This window comes from Phyllobates terribilis, unplaced genomic scaffold (genome assembly GCF_046119375.1).
Source record: "Phyllobates terribilis strain yellow unplaced genomic scaffold, ASM4611937v1 Scaffold_4__5_contigs__length_816908805, whole genome shotgun sequence".
NCBI classification, from domain to species: domain Eukaryota; kingdom Metazoa; phylum Chordata; class Amphibia; order Anura; family Dendrobatidae; genus Phyllobates; species Phyllobates terribilis.
Window position 1 is genome coordinate 717,748,022 of NW_027362764.1, and position 15,526 is coordinate 717,763,547.

Below are 15,526 nucleotides of genomic sequence, written 5' to 3' on the forward strand. Positions count from 1 at the left end.
AGTACAGGGATAATACACACTGTGATGTCACAATACAGGGATAATACACACAGTGATGTCACAGTACTGGTATAATAAACACAGTGATGTCACAGTACAGGGATAATAAACACAGTGATGTCATAGTACAGAGAAAATGCACACAGTGTTGTCACAGTACAGAGATAATGCACACAGTGATGTCACAGTACAGAGATCATATACACAGTGATGTCACATTACAGAGATCATACACACAGTGATGTCACAGTAGAGGGATAATACACACAGTGATGTCACAGTACAGAGATCATACACACAGTGATGTCACATTACAGGGGTAATACACACAGTGATGTCACAGTAGAGGGGTAATACACACAGAGATGTCACAGTACAGTGATAATAAACACAGTGATGTCACAGTACAGGGATAATACACACAGTGATGTCACAGTACAGGGATACTAAACACAGTGATGTCACAGTACAGAGATAATACACACAGTGATGTCACAGTACAGGGATAATTCACACAGTGATGTCACAGTACAGGGATAATGCACACAGTGATGTCACAGTACAGGGATAATACACACAGTGATGTCACAGTACAGAGATAATACACACAGTGATGTCACAGTAAAGGGATAATACACACAGTGATGTCACAGTGCAGTGATAATACACACAGTGATGTCCCAGTACAGGGATAATACACACAGTGATGTCTCAGTACAGGGATAATACACACAGTGATGTCACAGTGCAGTGATAATACACACAGTGATGTCACAGTACAGGGATAATACACACAGTGATGTCTCAGTACAGGGATAATACACACAGTGATGTCACAGTACAGGGATAATAAATACAGTGATGTCACAGTACAGGGATAATACACACAGTGATGTCACAGTGCAGAGATAATACACACAGTGATGTCACAGTTCAGGGATAATAAACACAGTGATGTCACAGTACAGGGATAATACACACTGTGATGTCACAGTAGAGGGATAATATACACAGTGATGCCACAGTACAGAGATAATACACACAGTGATGTCACAGTACAGAGATAATACACACAGTGATGTCACAGTACAGGGATAATACACACAGTGATGTCACAGTATAGGGATAATGCACACAGTGATGTCACAGTATAGGGATAATACACACAGTGATGTCACAGTACAGGGATAATGCACACAGTGATTTCACAGTACAGGGATAAAAAACAGTGATTTCACAGTACAGGGATAATATACACAGTGATGTCACAGTACAGGGATAATATACACAGTGATGACACAGTACAGGGATAATGCACACAGAGATGTCACAGTACTAGGATAATAAACACAGTGATGTCACAGTACAGGGATAATACACACAGTGATGTCAAAGTACAGGGATAATACACACAGTGATGTCACAGTACAGATATAATACACACAGTGATGTCAAAGTACAGAGATAATACACACAGTGATGTCACAGTACAGGGACAATATACACTGTGATGTCACAGTACAGGGACAATACACACTGTGATGTCACAGTACAGGGACAATACACACAGTGATGTCACAGTACAGGGACAATACACACAGTGATGTCACAGTACTGGGATAATACACACAGTGATGTCACAGTACTGGGATAATAAACACAGTGATGTCACAGTACAGGGATAATACACACAGTGATGTCACAGTACAGAGATAATACACACAGTGATGTCACAGTACAGAGATAATACACACAGTGTTGTCACAGTACAGAGATAATACACACAGTGATGTCACAATACATAGATAATACACACAGTGATGTCACAGTACAGGGATAATACACACAGTGATGTCACAGTACAGGGATAATACACACAGTGATGTCACAGTGCAGGGATAATATACACAGTGATGTCACAGTACAGGGATAATACACACAGTGATTTCACAGTACAGGGATAATAAACACAGTGATGTCACAGTGCAGGGATAATATACACAGTGGTGTCACAGTACAGAGATAATAAACATAGTGATGTCAAAGTACAGGGATAATAAACACAGTGATGTCACAGCATAGGGATAATAAACACAGTGATGTCATAGTGCAGAGATATTAAAGAATGTGATGTCACAGTACAGGGATAATATACACAGAGATCTCACAGTACAGAGATACTATACACAGTGATGTCACAGTACAGGAATAATACACACATTGATGTCACAGTACAGGTATAATAAACAAAGTGATGTCATAGTGCGAGATATTAAAGAATGTGATGTCACAGTACAGGGATAATATACACAGAGATGTCACAGTACAGAGATAATACATACAGTGATGTCACAGTACAGGGATAATGCACACAGAGATGTCACAGTACAGGGATAATATACACAGTGATGTCACAGTACAGAGATAATAAACACAGTGATTTCACAGTACTGGAATAATATACACAGTGATGTCACAGTACAGGGATAATATACACAGTGATGTCACAGTACAGGGAAAATGCACACAGTGATGTCACAGTACAGGGATAATGCACACAGTGATGTCACAGTACAGGGGATAATACACACAGTGATGTCACAGTACAGAGATAATACACACAGTGATGTCAAACTACAGAGATAATATACACAGTGATGTCACAGTACAGGGATAATATACACTGTGATGTCACAGTACAGGGACAATACACACAGTGATGTCACAGTAGAGGGATAATACACACAGTGATGTCACAGTACAGGGATAATAAACAGTGATGTCACAGTACAGGGATAATACACACAGTGATGTCACAGTACAAGGATAATACACATAGTGATGTCACAGTACAGGGATAATACACACAGTGATGTCACAGTACAGGGATAATAAACACAGTGATGTCACAGTACAGAGATAATAAACACAGTGATGTCACAGTGCAGAGATAATATACACAGTGATTTCACAGTACAGAGATAATAAACACAGTGATGTCACAGTACAGGGATAATAAACACAGTGATGTCACAGTAAAGGGATAATAAACACAGGATGTCACAGTACAGGGATAATAAACACAGTGATGTCACAGTACGGGGATAATAAACACAGTGATGTCACAGTACAGAGATAACACACACAGTGTTGTCACAGTACAGAGATAATACACACAGTGATGTCACAGTACAGGGAAAATACACACAGTGATGTCACAGTACAGGGATAATACACACAGTTATGTCACAGTACAGGGATAATACACACAGTGATTTCACAGTACAGGGATAATAAACACAGTGATGTCACAGTACAGAGATAATAAACACAGTGATGTCACAGTGCAGAGATAATATACACAGTGATTTCACAGTACAGAGATAATAAACACAGTGATGTCACAGTACAGGGATAATAAACACAGTGATGTCACAGTAAAGGGATAATAAACACAGTGATGTCATAGTGCAGAGATATTAAAGATTGTGATGTCACAGTACAGGGATAATATACACAGTGGTGTCACAGTACAGGGATAATATACACAGTGATGTCACAGTACAGGAATAATACACACAGTGATGTCACAGTACAGGGATAATAAACACAGTGATGTCATAATGCAGAGATATTAAAGAATGTGATGTCACAGTACAGGGATAATATACACAGTGATGTCACAGTACAGGGATAATATACACAGTGATGTCACAGTACAGAGATAATACACAGTGATGTCACAGTACAGGGATAATTCACACAGTGATGTCACAGTACAGGGATAATGCACACAGTGATGTCACAGTACAGGGATAATATACACAGTGGTGTCACAGTACAGGGATAATATACACAGTGATGTCACAGTACAGGAATAATACACACAGTGATGTCACAGTACAGGGATAATAAACACAGTGATGTCATAATGCAGAGATATTAAAGAATGTGATGTCACAGTACAGGGATAATATACACAGTGATGACACAGTACAGGGATAATATACACAGTGATGTCACAGTACAGAGATAATACACAGTTATGTCACAGTACAGGGATAATATACACAGTGATGTCACAGTACAGGGATAATATACACAGTGATGTCACTGTACAGGAATGATGCACACAGTGATGTCACAGTACTAGGAAAATAAACACAGTCATGTCACAGTACAGGAATAATACACACAGTGATGTCAACGTGCAGAGATAATATACACAGTGATGTCACAGTACAGGGATAATATACACTGTGATGTCACAGTACAGGGACAATACACACAGTGATGTCACAGTACAGGGACAATACACACAGTGATGTCACAGTACAGGGAGAATACACACAGTGATGTCACAGTACTGGGATAATAAACACAGTGATGTCACAGTACGGGGCTAATACACACAGTGATGTCACAGTACAGAGAAAATACACACAGTGCTGTCACAGTACAGGGATAATACACACAGTGATGTCACAGTACAGAGATAATACACACAGTGATGTCACAGTACAGTGATAATAAACACAGTGATGTCACAGTACAGAGATAATATACACATTGATGTCACAGTGCAGGGACAATACACAGTGATGTCACAGTACATCGGTAATACACACAGTGATGTCACAGTACAGCGATAATACACAAAGTGATGTCACAGTAAAGGGATAATATACACAGTGATGTCACAGTGCAGAGATAATATATACAGTGATGTCACAGTACAGGGATAATAAACACAGTGATGTCACAGTACAGGGATAATACACACAGTGATGTCACAGTACAGGGATAATAAACAGTGATTTCACAGTACAGAGGTAATAAACACAGTGATGTCACAGTACAGGGATAATAAACACAGTGATGTCACAGTACAGGGATAATAAACACAGTGATGTCACAGTACAGGGATAATAAGCACAGTGATGTCACAGTACAGAGATAATAAACACAGTGATGTCACAGTACAGGGATAATAAACACAGTGATGTCACAGTACAGGGATAATACACACAGTGATGTCACAGTACAGGGATAATACCCACAGTGATGTCACAGTATAGGGATAATATACACAGTGATGTCACAGTACAGGGATAATAAACACAGTGATGTCACAGTACAGGGATAATAAACACAGTGATGTCACAATACAGGGATAAAACACACAGTGATATCACAGTACAGAGATAACACACACAGTCATGTCACAGTACAGGGATAATATACACAGTGATGTCACAGTACAGAGATAATACACACAGTGATGTCACAGTAGAGGGATAATACACACAGTGATGTCACAGTGCAGTGATAATATACACAGTGATGTCACAGTACAGAGATAATAAACACAGTGATGTCACAGTAGAGGTATAATACACACAGTGATGTCACAGTACAGAGAAAATAAATACAGTGCTGTCACAGTGTAGAAATAATATACACAGTGATGTCACATTACAGGGATAATACACACAGTGATGTCACAGTACAGAGATAATACACACAATGATGTCAAAGTACAGAGATAATATACACAGTGATGTCACAGTACAGGGATAATACACACAGTGATGTCACAGTACAGAGATAATACACACATTGATGTCACAGTACAGGGATAATACACACTGTGATGTCACAGTACAGAGATAATACACACAGTGATGTCACAGTACAGGGATAAAACAAACAGTGATTTCACAGTACAGGGATAATATACAGTGATGTCACAGTACAGGGATAATACACACAGTGAAGTCACAGTACAGGGATAATATACAGAGTGATGTCACAGTACCGGGATAATACAAACAGTGATTTCATAGTACAGGGATAATACACACAGTGATGTCACAGTACAGGGATAATACACACAGTGATGTCACAGTACAGGGATAATATACACAGTGATGTAACAGTAAAGGGATAATACACACAGTGATGTCACAGTACAGGGATAATATACACAGTGATGTCAAAGTATAGGGATAATAAACACAGTGATGTCACAGTACAGGGATAATGCACACAGTGCTGTCACAGTACAGAGATAATACACACAGTGATGTCACAGTACAGGGACAATACACAGTGATGTCACAGTACAGGGGTAATACACAAAGTGATGTCACAGTAAAGGGATAATACACACAGTGATGTCACAGTAAAGGGATAATACACACAGTGATGTCACAGTACAGGGATAATATACACAGTGATGTCACAGTACAGGGAAAATATACACTGTGATGTCACAGTTCAGGGATAATACACACAGTGATGTCACAGTACAGGGATAATAAACACAGTGATGTCACAGTACAGGGATAATATACACTGTGATGTCACAGTACAGGGACAATACACACAGTGATGTCACAGTACAGGGACAATACACACAGTGATGTCACAGTACAGGGAGAATACACACAGTGATGTCACAGTACTGGGATAATAAACACAGTGATGTCACAGTACGGGGCTAATACACACAGTGATGTCACAGTACAGAGAAAATACACACAGTGCTGTCACAGTACAGGGATAATACACACAGTGATGTCACAGTACAGAGATAATACACACAGTGATGTCACAGTACAGTGATAATAAACACAGTGATGTCACAGTACAGAGATAATATACACATTGATGTCACAGTGCAGGGACAATACACAGTGATGTCACAGTACATCGGTAATACACACAGTGATGTCACAGTACAGCGATAATACACAAAGTGATGTCACAGTAAAGGGATAATATACACAGTGATGTCACAGTGCAGAGATAATATATACAGTGATGTCACAGTACAGGGATAATAAACACAGTGATGTCACAGTACAGGGATAATACACACAGTGATGTCACAGTACAGGGATAATAAACAGTGATTTCACAGTACAGAGGTAATAAACACAGTGATGTCACAGTACAGGGATAATAAACACAGTGATGTCACAGTACAGGGATAATAAACACAGTGATGTCACAGTACAGGGATAATAAGCACAGTGATGTCACAGTACAGAGATAATAAACACAGTGATGTCACAGTACAGGGATAATAAACACAGTGATGTCACAGTACAGGGATAATACACACAGTGATGTCACAGTACAGGGATAATACCCACAGTGATGTCACAGTATAGGGATAATATACACAGTGATGTCACAGTACAGGGATAATAAACACAGTGATGTCACAGTACAGGGATAATAAACACAGTGATGTCACAATACAGGGATAAAACACACAGTGATATCACAGTACAGAGATAACACACACAGTCATGTCACAGTACAGGGATAATATACACAGTGATGTCACAGTACAGAGATAATACACACAGTGATGTCACAGTAGAGGGATAATACACACAGTGATGTCACAGTGCAGTGATAATATACACAGTGATGTCACAGTACAGAGATAATAAACACAGTGATGTCACAGTAGAGGTATAATACACACAGTGATGTCACAGTACAGAGAAAATAAATACAGTGCTGTCACAGTGTAGAAATAATATACACAGTGATGTCACATTACAGGGATAATACACACAGTGATGTCACAGTACAGAGATAATACACACAATGATGTCAAAGTACAGAGATAATATACACAGTGATGTCACAGTACTGGGATAATACACACAGTGATGTCACAGTACAGAGATAATACACACATTGATGTCACAGTACAGGGATAATACACACTGTGATGTCACAGTACAGAGATAATACACACAGTGATGTCACAGTACAGGGATAAAACAAACAGTGATTTCACAGTACAGGGATAATATACAGTGATGTCACAGTACAGGGATAATACACACAGTGAAGTCACAGTACAGGGATAATATACAGAGTGATGTCACAGTACCGGGATAATACAAACAGTGATTTCATAGTACAGGGATAATACACACAGTGATGTCACAGTACAGGGATAATACACACAGTGATGTCACAGTACAGGGATAATATACACAGTGATGTAACAGTAAAGGGATAATACACACAGTGATGTCACAGTACAGGGATAATATACACAGTGATGTCAAAGTATAGGGATAATAAACACAGTGATGTCACAGTACAGGGATAATGCACACAGTGCTGTCACAGTACAGAGATAATACACACAGTGATGTCACAGTACAGGGACAATACACAGTGATGTCACAGTACAGGGGTAATACACAAAGTGATGTCACAGTAAAGGGATAATACACACAGTGATGTCACAGTAAAGGGATAATACACACAGTGATGTCACAGTACAGGGATAATATACACAGTGATGTCACAGTACAGGGAAAATATACACTGTGATGTCACAGTTCAGGGATAATACACACAGTGATGTCACAGTACAGGGATAATAAACACAGTGATGTCACAGTACAGGGATAATATACACAGTGATGTCACAGTACAGGGATAATAAACACAGTGATGTCACAGTACAGGGATAATACACACAGTGATGTCACAGTACAGGGATAAAACACACAGTGATGTCACATTACAGGGATAATACACACAGTGATGTCACAGTACAGGGATAATACACACAGTGATGTCACAGTACAGGGATAATACATACCGTGATGTCACAGTTCAGGGATAATACACACAGTGTTGTCACAGTACAGGGATAATGCATACAGTGATGTCACAGTACAGGGATAATGCATACAGTGATGTCACAGTACAGGGATAATACACACACTGATGTCACAGTACAGAGATAATAAACACAGTGATTTCACAGTACAGGGATAATATACACAGTCATGTCACAGTACAGGGATAACGCACACAGTGATGTCACAGTACTAGGATAATAAACACAGTGATGTCACAGTACAGGAATAATACACACAGTGATGTCACAGTTCAGGGACAATACACACAGTGATGTCACAGTACAGGGATAATACACACAGTGATGTCACAGTACAGAGATAATACACACAGTGATGTCACAATACAGGGATACTACACACAGTGATGTCACAGTACAGGGATAATACATACAGTGATTTCACAGTACAGGGATAATAAACACAGTGATGTCACAGTACAGGGATAATATACACAGTGATGTCACAGTACAGAGATAATACACACAGTGATGTCACAGTACAGGGATAATAAACACAGTGATGTCATAGTGCAGAGTTATTAAAGAATGTGATGTCACAGTACAGGGATAATATACACAGTGATATCAAAATACAGGGAAAATACAAACAGTGATGTCACAGTACAGGGATAATACACACAGTGATGTCACAGTACAGGGATAATACACACAGTTTGGTGTATTTTCACTGGAAATGTATGGGGGCTTTTTCAGTGCAGGGACAGTGCACACTGTGATGTCACAGCTGAGGAATTATACAGTGATATCAAAGTACAGGGATAAAAAGTACTGGGATTTTACAGTACAAAGATAATAAAAACAGTGATGTCATAATACAGGAACAATATTCCCATATTAATGTCACAATGCCTGAGTAATGCACTCAGTGATGTTACAATACAGAGATAAACTACTCAGTGATGCTATAGCACTTTGATTATACAGAGAGTGATGTCATGGTACATGAATAATGCACACAGTGATATTATAGTACAGAAATAGGACATGGGAAGGTAGCCATATACTCTGACTGCACAGAATAGGAAAAACCCTTTAATGATAGTATCCCATAATTTTATTTCACGAGCGTGATGAAGCATTCGTGGCCGGTCCCGGCTTAATTTTAAAACCGATGCAAACTCCCAATGTCTAATTGAGATGCCGTAATACTGTGCTAACACATGTAATTCAGGAATAAAATAATTGTCATTTGTCGCCCTTCCTCTGTGCATCCAACACTACATGTTGTAATTATTGTCCGTGAGTCACAATGAGACTGCAAATTTCATAGTTGCCAAAGGCTAAAACATCAATTTCAATTTCACATTATGGCAGTGTCACATAATTGACGACCCATCATCTGGCTGCCGGCTGCGCTTTTTTTGGATGGAGATTCCACGTTTTAAATATTTTTGTTTGTACCTTGGAATAATCTACATTGTGTAAGCCTCAACTAAAGCAAAACATCCAAAGCAATGACCAACAGAAGGTTCTCTCACCTGGGGAGGGGGTTTAGTTAATGAAATGGGCCTGGTTGGACTTGGGGGTTCCAGGTGCTTTATGCCAAAGGAAGAGGCCACCAACAGGCTACTGGGTTGGTAATGGCTCAGACCACCTTTGGAATACATTTTTTTTATTGTTCAACCATATTTTAAATGCAAAATCAAGTCAATTTCCAAATAGTCCTTATTAACAATTTCCTAAAATTTTGCTGTTGTATATCCTGTGTAACACCTTTTTATGGCTGTCTGTCCTGCTTCTTCTGACATAGCTCTGATAAAACACTACTCCTTGCTGGTTTGATTGGTTCTCTCTGCTCTCTCTGTTTCTTCTCACAGTGTAAGATATAACAAGGAAGGGGGAAATGATTTACACAGCAGAGAAGGGTGGTGGGGTGTGGAAACAAATTTTTGGGAAGGGTTGAGGTAAGAAAGAAATCATAGGGGTAGGGAGGATGAATCACATAGGCTATGTACAGAAAGAGGAGATAAGTCATGGCAGACAAAGGGGTGATCACATGCTCCTCATCATCAGCAAAATGAAAAAGAGATCTCTCATGAGCTGTAGAAGGAGAAATTAGTACAGGACTGAAGCCGTGCTAATACATGAAAGCTATCGAAGACAGCAGCACTATGCACACACCGATATCACATCAAGCACATCTACTTGAAAAAAGTCTGACACCAGGAGCAGATTGTAAAACGCCATATCAGGGGGTCTGAAAATGAACAAATGGAAATTGCATAGTGACACTTAGTTTTTCAAGGTAACCTCTAATATGTAAAATTTATATATATATATATATATTTTATTGCAAAAGGTGACTATAGAGCATGGGTAATGAACTGAATCTTGGCTGAAAGGATCTGGTTGAAAGAAGTCTAGTGAAAAATTGATTTTAGGCCTTGAATTGGAATTAGAAAAATCACACTAGTTCTGATCTGACATTTGCCGCTAGGCCAATAGGGTGTAAATGGACAACCTGGACAACTCATAATTAGGGTACTATAGCCTATTCTGTGGAGTATCATAAACTGATTCAGAAACTGGGTTGGACCCAGTGGCGTAACAAGACTCCGATGGGCCTGGTGCAAGATCCGGACTGGGCCCCCCCCATCCTGTTATACATATCCCTCATCCTGGAATATATATATATATATATATATATATATATATATATATATATATATATATGCATACATACATACATACAGTTATATGAAAAAGTTTGGGCACCCCTATTAATCTTAAGCTTAATGTTTTATAAAAATTGGTGTTTTTGCAACAGCTATTTCAGTTTGATATTTGTAATAACTGTTGGACACAGTAATGTTTCTGCCTTGAAATGAGGTTTATTGCACTAACAGAAAATGTGCAATCTGCATTCAAACAAAATTTGACAGGTGCATAAGTATGGGCACCCTTATCATTTTCTTGTTTTAAATACTCCTACCTACTTCTTACTGACTTACTAAAGCCCTTTTTTTGGTTTTGTAACCTCATTGAGCTTTGAACTTCATAGCCAGGTGTATGCAATCATGAGAAAAGCTACTTAAAGTGGCCACTTGCAAGTTGTTCTCCTGTTTGAATCTCCTCTGAAGAGTGGCATCATGGGCTCCTCAAAACAACTGTCAAATGATCTGAAAACAAAGATTATTCAACATAGTTGTTCAGGGGAAGGATACAAAAAGCTGTCTCAGTGATTTAACCTGTCAGTTTCCACTGTGAGGAACATAGTAAGGAAATGGAAGAACACAGGGACAGTTCTTGTTAAGGCCAGAAGTGGCAGGCCAAGAAAAACATCAGAAAGGCAGAGAAGAAGAATGGTGAGATCAGTCAAGGACAATCCTCAGACCACCTCCAGAGAGCTGCAGCATCAACTTGCTTCAGATGGTGTCACTGTGCATCGGTCAACTATACAACGCACTTTGCACAAAGAGAAGCTGTATGGGAGAGTGATGCGAAAGAAGCCGTTTCTGCAAGCACGCCACAAACAGAGTCGGCTGAGGTATGCAAAAGCACATTTGGAGAAGCCAATTTCTTTTTGGAAGAAGGTCCTGTGGACTGATGAAACCAAGATTGAGTTGTTTGGTCGTACAAAAAGGCGTTATGCATGGCGGCAAAAAAACATAGCATTCCAAGAAAAACACTTGCTACCCACAGTAAAATTTGGTGAAGGTTCCATCATGCTTTGGGGCTGTGTGGCCAATGCCTGCACTGGGAATCTTGTTAAAGTTGAGGGACGCATGGATTCCACTCAGTATCAGCAGATTCTTGTCAATAATGTTCAAGAATCAGTGATAAAGTTGAAGTTACGCAGGGGATGGATCTTTCAGCAAGACAATGATCCAAAACACCGCTCCAAATCTACTCAGGCATTCATGCAGAGGAACAATTACAATGCTCTGGAATGGCCATCCCAGTCCCCAGACCTGAATATCATTGAACATCTGTGGGATCATTTGAAGAGGGCTGTCCATGCTCGGCGACCATCAAACTTAACTGAACTGGAATTGTTTTGTAAAGAGGAATGGTCAAAAATACCTTCATCCAGGAAATCATTAAAAGCTACAGGAAGCGACTAGAGGCTGTTATTTTTGCAAAAGGAGGATCTACTAAATATTAATGTCACTTTTCTGGTGAGGTGCCCATACTTATGCACCTGTCAAATTTTGTTTGAATGCAGATTGCACATTTTCTGTTAATACAATAAACCTCATTTCAAGGCAGAAACATTACTGTGTCCAACAGTTATTACATATATCAAACTGAAATAGCTGTTGCAAAAACACCAATTTTTATAAAACATTAAGCTTAAGATTAATAGGGGTGCCCAAACTTTTTCATATAACTGTATATATATATATATATATATATATATATATATATATATATATATATATACATATACACATACATACATATATACAAGTGCCTCTCACTAAATTAGAATACCATCAAAAAGTTAATTTATTTCAGTTCTTCAATACAAAAAGTGAAACTCATATATTATATAGAGTCATTACAAACAGAGTGATCTATTTCAAGTGTTTATTTCTGTTAATGTTGATGATTATGGCTTACAGCCAATGAAAACACAAAAGTCATTATCTCAGTAAATTAGAATAATTAACAAAAAACACCTGCAAAGGCTTCCTACGCATTTAAAAAGGTCCCTTAGTCTGTTTCAGTAGGCTCCACAATCATGGGGAAGACTGCTGACTTGACAGATGTCCAGAAGGCAGTCATTGACACACTCCACAAGGAGGGTAAGCCACAAAAGGTTATTGCTAAAGAAGCTGGTTATTCACAGAGTGCTGTATCCAAGCATATTAATGGAAAGTTTAGTGGAAGGAAAAAGTGTGGTAGAAAAAGGTGCACAAGCAACTGGGATAACCGGTTCTTGGCCCCATCCTGATATATCCCCATCCTGTTATATGTCCCCCCTTCTGCCATTCAACATCCAGTTGAAGTCTGTGCTGACGTCGGAGGGCCCCTCATCCGCACGGACCCCACCCGCACAGGCCCAGTCGTGACCTCTGCGACCGCGGTCGTTACGCCCCTGGTTAAACCCTTAAGGCTCCGATACACATTAGACTAATGTCGGCTCAACTATCAGCAGGCTCAGCTGACAGTCTACTGTGCATGGAGGCCTCCTGACTATACCCAGACAGATGATGTAGGGAGGATAAGGATTCAGCATGTCTGATTTCAGACTAACAATCCTTCTGTTCTTGACGAGATAAAATGCCAGTCTGACAGTGGCTCTCCCATAGAGAACACAGGAGCGCTCCTATGTATGGAGGAGTCGGGAGAGATAGCGGCCAGCCAAACGATGGGTTAACAGCTATTTATTGTGTATGGGGCCCCTTACCCTTCACTTGAACAACAGAACCTACAATCACTGTTCTTCCTGAAGGCTCCATCCACATAATATAAACGTAGGCTGAACCCCCTGATTAGCCGACCATCTAATGTCTATAGGGGTCTCCTGACTCTTGGAATTTCAACAACCAATCCTTTAGAAAAGCCGTTGCCAGAGATGTCTGCTCTTAGGCTACGACCCCACTATCAGTGTTTGATCAGTATTCGGTCAGTATTTTTCTCAGGAGTGGGAGCCAAAACCAGATGAGGAACAATCAGAGAAAAGGTATAATAGAAACAAGTCACCAATTCTGCATTTATCACCCACTCCTGGTTTTGGCTCCCACTCCTGAGAAAAAATACTGACCGAATACTGATAGTGGGGCCGTGGCTTTATAGAGAACACGGGAGCACATGGTCGCGCCAAGCATTAGGAAGAAACAGCTGTCAGAGAACACAGGAGCGTCAGCAGCTATCTAATGTGTATGGACAGCTTAAAGAGAACCTGTCAAAGATGTCCAGTTTTTGCTCTTACAAGTGGGCGAGGCTCACAAGATAATTATGCAGCACATTCTAAAGACACGCCCCAAGAGAGAATTGTGTAAGCCACGCCCCCTTGTAAAAAGTATTAAAAATTAGCACTGAATAAAAAGGCTCATATGTCTGGTATACCATGGCTAAGCTCAGACTGGACCACCGGAGAGCAGGAGAATTCCCAGGTGGGCCCCTGTAAAGGAGTGCTAATACACTTGATTTAATATTTACAGAGAAATGAATCATCTAATCATCAACAGTGGGCCCTTAGATTCTATGTTACTGGTGGGCTCTCGCCAGCCCTGTCTGACAATGACTATGACGGATATAAAAAAAGAAACATTTAAAAAATGGAATATTCAGGAGAAGAGCGGGAATAAGATAAGAGCAAAAAGCTGCCCACTGTTGACCTTGTAACAAGTTCTCTTTATTATGCACTCTGGAAATGATAAGAGTTAAAAGTTCTAAATTCCGCAGAGAAGCAGCGCTTTTAACTACTTCCTACAGTAATCGACTTACTAGCACAAATATTACTGTTACTCGGTCCCATAAAGGGTATCATGCTGCCCCCTACTGGTACAATTAGGAACGAACTGGAATTTGAGTATTTTCTTTTGAATTAATTCCATTCACAATGATGCTGGTCGGCGCTCCTGATATGATCATACTTGCATTTCCCCTATAATATCAATTTTGAAGCCTCATTTCTTATTGTGTCGTTCTTCTTTTAGGCCTCAAAGAAATTGATAAATTAACAACTGGGTGTTACCATAGCCAATTCCCAAATGGGTGTGTCCCTACTCCATCAACATTGATTGGACAGTGTCAAACTTTATAGGGACTCACTTCCCAGCTGGTAAAACCCATAAGTCATTAGAAGAATAGCAGAGGAACGGCACAACAGATATGTCCTGTTTTACGTGGACTTGCGATCATGGACCG

At 39.7% G+C, this 15,526-nt stretch overlaps 1 protein-coding gene across 2 annotated transcripts in view; it reads left to right on the top strand.

Annotated features, from left to right (window-relative positions):
- Nucleotides 1-15,526, top strand: part of CTHRC1 (collagen triple helix repeat containing 1) — a 93,311-nt gene that overhangs the window by 76,065 nt on the left and 1,720 nt on the right. The window lies entirely within an intron of this gene.